This window comes from Sus scrofa, chromosome 13, assembly GCF_000003025.6.
Source record: "Sus scrofa isolate TJ Tabasco breed Duroc chromosome 13, Sscrofa11.1, whole genome shotgun sequence".
In the NCBI taxonomy this organism is placed as follows: Eukaryota; Metazoa; Chordata; class Mammalia; order Artiodactyla; family Suidae; genus Sus; species Sus scrofa.
Window position 1 is genome coordinate 205,628,468 of NC_010455.5, and position 12,570 is coordinate 205,641,037.

The following is a 12,570-nucleotide window of genomic DNA, read 5'->3' on the forward strand; positions in this document are numbered from 1 at the left end:
AGTGGTTTGAATTGCTGTAGGTGAAGGGCTTTTAGGTTGTGTTTGCAGTATGTTTGTGTCCGTCCGCAGGGGCCTGGTTTATTCCTTGGGGTTCAGGTGGGTCACCGGTTGTAGAGTCACATTTCTCTCTCTAGACACCTGTCACGCTTTAGGTTGAAGTGTGGTGTTTTGCCTCCATTTTCCCCGCCTTCTCACCCATTTCTTCTCCCTCATTGATGTTGGCCAGGACTCTAGCAAGTGCTGAGGGCCCGGGTGCACAGGCCCACGTGGGCCCCCCCTTGCTGTGGTCTCCGGGGACACAGGCCCTGGGGAGGGGGGTGCTGCCTAGGGACCACGGCTGGTGTGGCCTTAGCTCAGCTCCCTGGCTTTGGGGGGTGAGGGGTAAACACCCACCCCACCGACCAACAAGCCAGATGCTCAGGGCTGGGCTGTCGTCAGGTTTCCCACTGCCTCCAGGATTTAGCGGCGCGCAGGGCTGGCCAGAGTCCCAGAGAGGCGGCCCCTTCAGTCCTGCCAAGTGACAGGGAGGGACATGCATGACCTGTCAGAGCTGGGACAAGCTCCGGAGGCTCCCGACCCTTCCCCTCTGCACCCCCGCCCCCTGCAGACCCCACCCTCCTGGGCAGTGTCCACTAAGCACGTGGCTCTTTGGGTCCTGCATCTGGCCTCTCACCTGCGAGACCATCGCCCCCTGCAGAGACAGGTGTTTCTGGTGTCCCCGTTGGGGCCTCCCTGGGGTCAGACACAGGAAGAAGCAGGAAACCCCGCACCCCGACTGCCCAGGCTCATCTCCACACTCGCAAGCTCCGTTCAGCCTGCACGGAAGTCCTGGCCTCTGGGGCAGGAGGGGAGCTGGGCTGTGACGCTCTCATGCCCGTCCTTCTGCAGGTGGAGCCTGGGTTTCCTCCCGCTTGTCCTTTCCCGCCTCTCTGCACCCTCGAGGAAGCAGAGGGTTTAGATAAGCTTGATTCTCTACATCATCTGAACGGTCAACTTGGAGTCAATCCTCAGACAGACACGCGTGGCCTTCGAGCCTTGGCGCCTCCCTGTTCTCAAAAGAGGTCCCTGGCATCAAAAACGAGCATCCAGGCACAGCAGCTACACGTCCCTGCCCGGCAAGGGTTCACTGATGATGTGGGCACAGCCATGGGGCTTTTCTGCCATCGAGAGACCATCGTAAAGCCGAAGAGAAAGGAGCAGAAGCATAAAAGTGCCCTGGTTTGGGTCACAGACCGGGTGAAGGCTGCCACTGGGTGTGGTCCCTGCTTTGCGAGGGGTGTGGGCTGCACATACACAGCTGGAGGTCCAGGCCTGCCCCGTCCGCACCCCATTTCCAGGGAGACCCCCACCTCCCCCCAAGCCAAAGACGTGGTCACAAATACGTGTGGATTTCTCCCTGGGGTTGGTGGCTGGAACCAGATGGCAAAGCTGAAAGTCCCTGTCTTCCGCTGAGGTTTTCTCAGTGCCGTGGCCCCGCGCTCTGCTTGGCGTGTCCCCATAAGCCTGAGAGATCCTTGCTGGCCACTTTGACTGCCTTGAGCCTGGGCTCTGCACATGAATGTAAACGCAACCCTGATGCTGTAAACAGTTAAATGGTGTTTTCTTATCATCACTGATGTTAGAACATCTGATTTGGGGGAACTGGCTGGTACCTCTGCAGCCAGGAAGCCACCTCTCCCCTGCAGCCAGGGCCAAGGTGAGCTGGGGCCGAGGTGCTAAGGCCCAGCCTGCAAGCGTCAGCGCGGAGATGTTGGTGAGGCGGGACTCTCCCTGCAGCCTGCTAGGGGGCAGGGCTCAGGTTCCTCAGGGCATCTCCCTGAAGGAAAGTTCTGGAAGCCTTGCTGCCAGAAAGGGAGTGGATCATTCTTTCATTTCACCTGCCATGAGGCGCGGGTCATCTTCCCTGGACCAGCACGGTGGAACTTTCAAGAAAGCAGGGTTTATCAAACAGGGATTTGCTGGAGCAGAGGAGACTGCAGGCTCATCCATTCTTGGGGGAGACGTTACCCTTCTTGGGGGGCCCTGAATGTGCCCTCTCCTGCTGGGTGGCACAGATCAGGCCTCGAAGGGAAAATCATGAGGATCTGGGTCAAGGTCGAGGGCCCTACCTTCATGGGTCCCGGACGTCGCTGGTGTGACCCAGTCTGAAAGGTACCGGCAGTTGGTTTCTTTGAAAGTATGTCATCGGCTGCGGCAGGTATTTTGTTCGTGTATCTTTCCCTTTGCTAACAACTCTGTCATCGTGTCGCTGGGGGGACTTTTTCATGACCTTTGGAAACACGAGCTGCCCAGACTTCTTCATAAACATCTCAGTTTAAGTCCTCAGCCCGTTAAAAATGGTAAAAAAAAAAAAAAAAAAAGTCCTACAACCCAAATTGTTAAGAAGATGGACCACCCACCTCATAGAAGGGGGTTTCGGCTTCCACAGTCCAGTGCTCCCTGGGGAAGGGGTGGCCCCGAGTGTCTCCACAGAAGGGGTGGGTTTAAAAGGTGAGCCCGCGTGGCTGACCCCGTTCCCTGGTTTGTCTTCCTTTGGCAGAACACCTGCTCATGACCGAATCTCTCGTGCATCGCTGCCTTTTATTTGACGAGTAGCTGTGGAATGTTTTTCCTTTGTTATTCCTTCCAAAGCAAGAGTCAATGCAAAGAACATTTTTAATCAGCGTGCAAACATGGGCCAATATCTGGCTGTATCTACTAGGCAGTGATGTAATCCTGATGTGCGTAATGCTGTGTAGACAACCTGGCATTGATGTAGCCACGTGACCTTAGGAACGGCTGTGCTGGAGCAGTGGGAGAGCCGTGCACTCTTGTAGGTAAACTCGACATCTAGACGCACGGACACCCACACATACTTTAAAGTAACAGCCGCTCCCTTGGGCTCTTGTCTCTGTGGCGGCTCCGCTCCGCTCCGTGGGAACATAGACCCGAGCAGCCCCTGGGATGCGAGCTGGCTAGGTCTACCTTGCAGAGCATGGTCCCGCTCTGTTTATTTCTGTAGAGTTCTCTCCTTAGAAGATTTGTACGTGCATTTTTTGCAGACTCAAACTTTGTTTTCTGAAATTAGATGCCATTTATGAAAATGTGACATAAATCAAAATAAAGTATCGTTATTTTCAGATTTCTCTCTCTCTCTCCTTTTTGCTTTCACCACCACCAGCCTGCAGATCGGCTGGGAGAATTGGGTCTGGGGTCTGGGGAAGCCTGTGGGGTATTTTTTCTTTCTTGCATTGACTTCACCCTTTTTTTTTTTAGGGTCGCACCTGTGACACATGGAAGTTCCCAGACTAGGGGTCACATTGGAGCTGTAGCAGCCGACCTGCACCAAAGCCACAGAAACAATGGGATCTGAGTGGCATCTGTGACCTACACCTCAGCTTGTGGCAATGCCGGATCCTTAACCCACTGAGCGAGGCCAGGGATCGAACCCACATCCTTATGGATATTAGTTGGGTTCTCAACCCACTGAGCCACCATGAGAACCCCTGACCTCACTCTTAATGGAGCAGTTCCCCTGGTAGGTGTAATAATGATGGATTTGGGTGGTGTTGGGAAGAGAGACAAGAGGGGTGATGCGGCAGCCTTGTTAGGTGCTGTGGTAGCACAAGGTCAAGTGTCTTTCACACACTGTCTCCTTTAACAGGGGCCCTCAGGGCCAGGGGCCTGCTGCCAGCCTCATTCCACAGGCCAGGGGACTGAGGCTCAGAGAGATTAGACATGTGGCCCAAGGCAGGTGACAGAGGCAGAATCCAGATGGGGCAGTCTAGCAGGGGAGCCAGGGCTCCTGACGCCGCCCTGACTTCCTCACATTCGGAAGAAGACCTTGAGCAACTGCCAGCAAAGGGCCCCATCCGGTTGCAGGAAGGGCCTGGGGGACTCTGTGCCCCATGCCCAGGGGACACTTCTCCCAGACTCTTTGCTAAGGGGTAAGATGATGAGCAGGCACCCCCAGGAGTCAGCTTGGGGGTCTCTATGCTGTCAGGGCCCCTGGGGTCAGCACTGGGCCCAGGCGTCACTGTGGGAGCATCACCTGGGATGGGGACGACAAGGTGACCCTGCAGGTGTGGAGGAAGGTGTGCGTGCAGGGACAGGAGAGAGAAGCCACGCTGAGGTCCTCCCCCCGCTTCCTGCCCCAGATGCTGCCCCTCGGCTCCTGGACAACCTGCCACCTTCCCCACCAAAACCCCCACTCTTTCCAAAGGGATCTCTAGTAGAAATTTTAATTTACAAATAGTCCCCACATTTCTTTGAACAAAGGGTACGAAAGTGCAAAATCTCACCCGAAACCAGCCCAAGCACACCCCCTGAGGTAATCAGGGCTGACAACCAGCTGGCAGGCAACCACCCAGCCCTGTAGCACCCCTAGAAAGACACCCCTCACACCATGCGTCCTGCCCTTCGCCCCGAATCACCGACATTGCCCAGACTGGAAGGTATAGCGCTCCCGCCATCGTCAGAATGTTCTGGAATCCGTGTGGCCACGTCCCTTCTGCTCCACCCTGTGGCTCCTCCTCTTGAACGACCGTACTGCAATACATCTGAACATTTGGAAAACATATCCTTACAACCTACAGTTTAAACCACGGACGCTTTTTCTGGAAATGCAAGTGGAAGGAAACCCCAAATGTGAAACATTTGAAACATATGTGCAGAGAAGGGGTCCCACTGGAGCTGGGACCCCCCCCCATGGAAGCCTCCCCCACTCTCACGGCGTCCCACCCAGCACCCACATTCTGCCTCTAGCCTTCTGGGCCCCAGGTCACACCTGAAGGTGGTGGCTTTGGGGATTACAGGTGCGTGGGCTTGGGGACCCCACAAGGTGGCCAGGGCCTTGGTGCCACCTCGTCCCAAGGTGCTAATCCCGATGGACAGTGTGGCTGTGGCCTGGAGTGGATGTGAGCGCCTCTCCTTAGCAACTCATTCTGCAGAAAATGTAATGAGAACGGGGCAAACCCCCATGAGGCCCCTTGATGGGGAATCTGATTTGCCCGCAGGCGTTTCCGTTCCTTCCTTTGCTCTCGCCCCTGCCAGCAGCCCGTGGTCTGTGCTCAGTCGCTGCCACACGTGGACGATGTTAAAGCAGCCACACGACCAGGAGGGACGCGTGACCTTGGAAGTGGACTCACTTCCTCCTAGTTGCCTTATCTGGTTGTCATTTTGGGAACCGACATTAGAAGGAAAAGGGACCTCGGCACATCCCAAGACAGCAAATTCCACTGGGTGGGTGAGGGCTGGGGTGGGAGGGGCCGAAGCAGTGGCAGAGCAGGTGGAGGCGTCCGAGGGCGCCCTCTGGGGGCGCTGAGCAGCAGAGCAGGTGCGTGGCAGGGAGGAGGGAGCCTCACAAAACCCCACAGGAAGAGGTGGTAGCTCCTAGGGTCAAAGACAGCTGCCTGGAGAGAAACAGCGGTTAATTCCTGGCCTGAGCGTGGTCTGGAAAAGGGGGAGTGACCCTCGGCCCGGGGCCTCCTAAAGGAGACAAGGCCCCTCAGAGGCCACCTGGACGGATGGCACGGAGACAAGAGGAGTGGACCCACACATTTGGCCTTTAGGTCTAAACTCTCAATTCTCAGAGCAAATTAGACCGTCGTCAAAAGCAGATTAAATCAACACAGATATAAGTGCATTGGGGGTTACAGATAGATAGAGAGATAGATAGATAGACAGACAGACAGATAGATAGACAGACAGACAGACAGACAGATAGATAGATAATTGATAGAGAGACAAATACATAGCCAGGTAAAAAGGAAGGAAGAAGAAAGAGAAAGAAAGAAAGAGAGAGAGAAAGAGAGAGGTAGATAGAGACAGATACATAGGTAGAAAGAAGAAAGAAAAATAAAAAGGTAGGTAGGTGGAAAGAAAGATACAAACAGATACCCAGGTAGAAAGAGACAAGAAAGAAAGGCAGAAAGAAAGATGATAGCTGATAGGAAGATAGACACAGAAGAAAAAAAAAAGAATGTATTGAGCTACAATCTACTGGCCATAAAATTCAGCTTTTTAGGTTTTTTCACAGCACTGTGCAGTCACCGCTGCCATCGAACTCCAGAACGTGTCGGCAGGCCCTGAAGAAACCCCACCGGCCGTCACTGCCCGCCGCCCCCGGCCCAGCCCCGCTCCGGGCAAGCGCTCCTTCTCTTCCCTGTTCCCTGGGTTCTCCCATTCTGGGCATTTCCTGTAAGTGGAATCACACAAGGTGTAATCTCGGTGGCTGGCTCCCCTCACTCCACATAGAGCAGTTATGTTTCATAAGCGACACAACCTCAGGAAGGACGGTGGCCATGGCTCCCAAGGTTGAGAACCGCCCCCCCCCCAGCCCCCCAAAGCATCAAGACCCGGGGGGCTGGCTCAGACCTCCCGGGCTAAGACCAACAAGTAAGAGGCATCTTCCTGAGCCTGCCTCCTGGTCCTGCTGTCACTAAACTAAACGCCCTCCGACATGGCTATTGCAATTGTCCCCCCTCTGCCGATGGGGACGGGGCTTCAGAGGGTCTCTAAGTCTTTCCAGCGCGTGAAAGCGCTCCTGTCCCCAAAGACTGCCGGTCCCAGGGCAGAACTTCCAGCCTCTGCTGAGGGTCAGAGCAAACACGCAGGGAGGGAGGAGCTTCTGTGACAGTCCTGGAGATGTGTCACTCATCCCTGAATGTCCCTCCAAGAGGACCTGATTTGGGACACAGCTGAGTGACAGCCCTGTGGCACCCGTGATGCCAGGACGCTTCCCCCCACCCCCGCTTCTCCCAACCAGGCCATTCCCGCCCCAGACAGGGTTCCTTGAAGGGGCACATTGGTTTAGGGACTGTCCGTGGGGTGTTGGAGACCGTGTCTGAACTTGGCCTGAGGCTCTGCCCACCCAGGCGGGAGCATTCACCTTCATAGCATCAGACCCACAGGGGACATGAGTCTTCCTGCTACACCCTCCCTCGAAGGGTCCCCAGGGGAGTCTGAGTTCACAGCAACACCCTTCCCCTCTATGTCACTGAACATATAGGAATTCTTGGAATAGAGTGTGGGATTCCAGTGAATATTCAACACATACTGGAACAATGCGGAAGGAACCACTGCCAAATAAGAAACATTGAAGCAAAGCTCTTACAGACCAGCTGCCCTGATGCTGAGGAGGAGGAAAAAGCGTGGTATAAACATCACGAGAAACAGTTCGTAGGAGTTCCTGTCGTGGCTCAGCGGTTAGCGCACCCGACTAGCATCCATGAGGACGCGGGTCCAATCCCTGCCTTGCTCAGTGGGTTAAGGATCCGGCGTTGCCATGAGCTGTGGTGTAGGTTGCAGACGCGGCTCAGATCCCGAGTTGCTGTGGCTCTGGCGTAGGCCGGTGGCTACAGCTCCGATTCAACCCCTAGCCTGGGAATCTCCATATGCCATGGGGAGCGGCCCAAGAAATAGCAACAACAACAAAAAGACAAAAAAAAAAAAAAGAAAAGAAAAAAGAAACAGTTTCCCGGCCACTGCAGGTGGGCGTGGGGGAGGGGAGCCTGGTATTTATCTTTCTTTTCCATCAGCAGCCCAGAGGGGCCATCTGGCCTCTCCGGGCAAGTCAAAGCTCTCATGCTATGGTTTCTGGAAGTTTCTACAAACGTGTACCATTTCCGAGTCAGTGAGAAAGATCTCTGATGACAAGTGATCCCTGGATCCTGCGGAACGCGAATCATGATTTGAATCCACTCTGAGCCATTGGAGGATTCCAGTTTTTGAGGCACACCGATTGGGAGGAGGAAGGTTAACGGGTGGTGTCAAGGCCATCTGAGCCCTGGACGGTCAGTGTCAGCTGCGTACCCAGAGGCCTCAAGTCCACTGATGGTGGTCGGATTACCTGCAACCCAGAAAAAGTGGCCAGCGCATCCCGGGTTTGAGTCTTAGCAAGGCAGTGTCCTTGAGCAAATTTCTCTCAATTTCCTCACGAGCAAGGTAAGGGTAAATATAAAGTTGTCCCTGAGTTAAAGAAAAAAAATTTCCCCACCCACACTGTTGTATTTCCTACCCCAGAACTTTACAGTCAGTTAGCACTGTCTGGGTACTTAGCCAACAGCCGATGTCCAGAGCCAAGAAGCGTGTTTAAAATTCCAGTGTAAGGAGTTCCCGTTGTGGTGCAGCGGAAATGAATCTGACTAGAATCCTTGAGGATGCGGGTTTGATCCCTGGCCTTGTTCAGTGCGTCAGGGATCCAGCATTGCATGAGCTGTGGTGTAGCTCGAAGACTCGGCTTGGATTCTGTGTGGCTGTGGCTGTGGTGTAGGCTGGCAGCTGCAGCTCCCATTCGACTCTTAGCCTGGGAACTTCCTTATGGTGAAGGTAGAGCCCTACAAAGCAAAAAGACAAAGTAAAATTCCAGAAGAAGACCACCCACCCCTGGGAGTCCACTCCATCGGGTCACGTGGACCTGAAGGGTGGAGCCGGGCTCAGTGGGATCACAGGCTGCCTCCTGACAAGCCAGTAATTAGGGTAATTGCTCAAGTTCATCAGCATTTCATCCTTTCTTTTGTAAACTTGTCAAATTATTATGGACCTTTACACAAGGCTGGGCCCATATTAACTATTTCACTTCCTTATCCCAAATCTCCTGTGACTAAGAAAATGGGTTAGACGAGAAGGACCAGCAGGAGGCGCTGTGACTTGGCCATTGCCTTGGAGAAGGGATCCCAGCTCTCCACCTCCTGCGGCTGGGCTGTCCTCAGAGGCGGCCTGCCCGTGGTGAAGCCCCGATACGGATTTCTAAAGGGCTCCTGGGCTCTCCTTTGCTGAAAACGGGGGAGGTGGCACCCCCTCCCCCCCACGTGGGTTTGCAAGGAACAAAGGAAGCAGTGTTTAGCAAATGTCACGTACCTGACTGGTGGGTGACTCAGGCTGGGTTCTTGGTCACTGTGAGCTTTGATCATCTTTCCATATCCGTCTGGGTGTCCCCCAATATCCGACGACACCCAGCTGGCCACACTGGGTGGGGTAGGGTGGGAGAGAAAGGCGGAAACCACCCTGCCCCAGACACAGGGCACCTAGGGGGCTGCAGCCTCTCCAGGTCCCTTCGCACCCCAAGGGTCACCAGGAGATGTTTCACACAGACTCTGGAAAACAGAGAGGCAGCCACAGCCATAGCCACACACTGTGGGCAGACCCACAAAATGTTCAGCCTTGCCCCAAAATTTGTTTGCGGCAGCAAAGCAAAGACTTGGCTTTTTCTATTGCAGAACTTAAAACCCCCACCCAGGCGCTTTGGGGCAAATTCCATCCACTCTCCCGCTGAGTGAGCCGGACTCGCCAGGATCGGGCAACCACACCGGGCAGGGTGCCTCCTCCTGGGGGGGGGGGGTCCCAGGACCCTTGGAACACCCTCCTGGATCTTTCTGGAACCTGCAGGTTCAGCTGGGCTGCTTCCAGCTCTCTTTGACAGGACACAAAGCCAACACCCAGCCATCACCCCCTCACTGGCCTGACTGAGGGCGCAGAGCTGCCCACCACCCACCCCGCCATCCCAGAGGTCAGCACCCAGCCCGGGAACTGAGGAGGAGCCCCCTCTACTCTGAGAGGTGGGAGCTGTGGGGTGGGGGGGTGTCTGCAGACCCTGGAACCAGATCTCCCTCCACTGCTGTGTGACCTTGGGCTCCTGACCTAACCTCTCTGTGCCTCTATTTGTCACTTGTGAAAACAGAGGCAATAAGCCTACTTCACAGGACTGCTGTGGGGGTTAAACGAAGCAAACTGTGGAGCACCCCGCAGAGCTGCTGCAACGGGGGCTAACGGAGGATGAGCCGCTCTTTCAGTATTTTTAGGGGGAGACAGGGCACGGGGCACTTCCCTGAGACTCCGCCTCTCTTGCCGCCGCCCCCACCTTGGACCAGAGGACATCTCTGGAGGCGGGAAGTGCAAGGCACAGCCTCTCCTGGGGTTGGACTGAACCACCAGGAAAAGGAAAAGGAGAAAAAAACTCCAAATTTTCTGCCACACTGAAGTCTTCCCTTACACAGTGGAAATTAGGGGTCTGCTGTGCTCAGGACTGCATGCTCGCAGGAGGTGGGGTGGTCGGGTGATGGGGCGTCTTAATAAATCTCTCCTAGAAGTGGGTGGCCTGACGCCAGGCCAGGGCTGGGAGCGCAGGAAGCCGCGGTTACATGTGTCAGCCAGCAGAGGGGGCTGTTGACCCCTGTGGTTTGGACCCCGTCAGGTGGGTGGGGAGGTGGGCTTGCCAGAGTCCTGCTCCATCCCCGTCCAAGGGGTCTGGCCCAAGTCCGTGGTCCAGGAAGGCATTTATGAGATGACCACAGCGCCCCCCACCGCCACGTGGCTGGGGCAAGGCACGAGATGGAAGAGGGTGCCCCAAACGCAGGATGCATTTTATTTAATACATTTTAATGTAATTGTTTAAAAAATAGCCTGGCAGGGTCCCCAGATGTCTGTGGTCTTCTCGGCTCGGAGGACAAGGGAGCCACTGGTTTTGTTTATTTCATTCTAAACACAGGCTGGAGACGGACGGTCTCACGCCATGAGTCAGCGTCTACACGGTCAGGCCAGGCTCTGGAGATCTTGTTTCGCCCTGTGTCCCAGCTCTCACAACCCACTTCGTGTCCACTGTCAGTTCTTCCCTGCCCAGATGGACATACCTGGCTCCTCGGCCCAGCCGGACACTCCTGGGCTTGGGCCACAGCCTAGAGGCCTGGACCTAATTGCCAGGGCTCCAGACGTCTGAAGCTGCCCCAGATGAGTCCAACGTCCACGTCCATGGCTGGAAGCAAAACCAAGGCACAGGCTTGGCGAGGGGCTGGTATTCATGCTGGCCAGGACCCCAGGGCCTGGGACCCCCTCTGGCCCTGCAGGAACCACAGAGGGAGTTGGGGGAGAGATGCTGGGGCCCCAGGGCGGGAAGAGGAAGAGGCGCTCGCCCCTCCTCCTGGGATGAACTCATGCCCGCGTCGGGGTCTGGCCAGGCAGGGGTCTTCCCAAGTCCCTGGGAAGCACTCTCAAGACAGGGCCGGAACGGCCGGCATGGTGTGAACTGGACACGGGCCTCGCCAGCTGCCTCTACACGGAGGGAACCAGGAGCCTGCAGCTGCTGACCCTCAAACCCCGAAAGAGCTCAGGGTGGAGACCACGCGTGGGGCCCTCTGTGCCCTGGGAACCCTGGCAGAACAGGTCTGCAGACAGTTAGATATTTTCAGACTTTATGAGCCCAGCTCTTGCTTCTCCTCATATCTAGAAAAGCACTAAAATCCTTCACGGTGGCATCTGCTCCTTGTGACCAGTAGTGACCTGCTGTAAAGCGTGTGTTTGGCTGCGTGGACCTCCCCCTTCACCAAAACCACGTCTACACTGACCTCCCCTGCCTTGCTGGGGCGGTAGCTCAGAGCTCTCAGCAATGCCGCCTCCCAGGCTCTGGTCCTCATTTTGCCCCCAGTAAAACTTAACTCTCAACGTTCAGGTTGTGCCTATTTTTTTAAGCCAACAACAAGACCACATGGGGCTCGGGGTGGGGGTGGGGTGAGGACTGCCGCCCTTGAGGGTGTCAGTGACCTTGACAGAGAAGCAGGGTCTCTCTGGTCTGACCACCGAGAGACAGGTGGACGGTAGCAGCAGCGCCTGTGAGGGTGGGGGCCTCAGGCTCCACCCAGGAGGGCGGGCACAGGAGCCCAGGATGCCTCTGGGGCCGGGGAGAGGGGGACGGTGGGGGATGGGGGGTTGGACCCCATGGCCCTGGCCCTGGGTCCCTCCTCACCCCCCAGGGCTGTGCAGGGAGTGGCCAGTCCTCACAGGAGCAGCGGGTGAGTTGAAACCTGCAGGAGGGGACTGTGGGTGGGGGAGTTGCCACAAGATGGGCCATGGGGAGGAAGGATGGGACAGGACGGAGTCCCTCCCGCACGGGGGACATGCACGGCTGGGGCCCATGGGGTGGGTGGGGGTCTCAGGTGGGGAATCATGTGCCACATCAGAGGGGACTTGCTCTTCCTGCCAGATCTCAGGTGACAGATCTCAATGTGACAGTCCCCCCAGTGGGCTCTGGGGTGGGGCCCCCGCAGCGGGGACTTCCGATATTGTTGCCCAGGGGGCAGGTAATAGTATCTCACTTCTCCAATAGTCACAGGATCCACCCTAGAGACCTGGCCTCAAGGCAAGCTCAGAAACTAAGCCTTTTGTTTTGCAAAGGAGCCGGTGTCTCTTTCTCCAGAGGGAAGGGTGGCTGAGACCCGAAACCCCATCTCAGGGGGGCAGCAGGGCTTTCCAGCCCCAGGGAGCAAAGCCAGGCTGCGGTGGAAGCAGTGGAATCCTGCTGCTGTGTGGCCCAGAGACTTGGGTCATCAGCAGGAGGGCAGGAGACTCAGCCAGCAAGTGTGAGAAACCAGTGCTCCCCACAGGGGAACCGCCCGCTGTCTGAGTGGAACCCGGTGCGCCCCCGGAGGGAGAGAGGGGACAGCTCTCTGTCCAGGGCTTGCTAAGACGTCTTGGACGCTTGTGGTGCCCCTTGCTCACGTCTTCACAAAGCCACATCCTTTTTCAGGGGAAAAAGCAAAAGCGGGCCCCTCAAGGTGTCACAGAGAGCAAACCTGACTTGCAAATGAATACAGAAAAGTG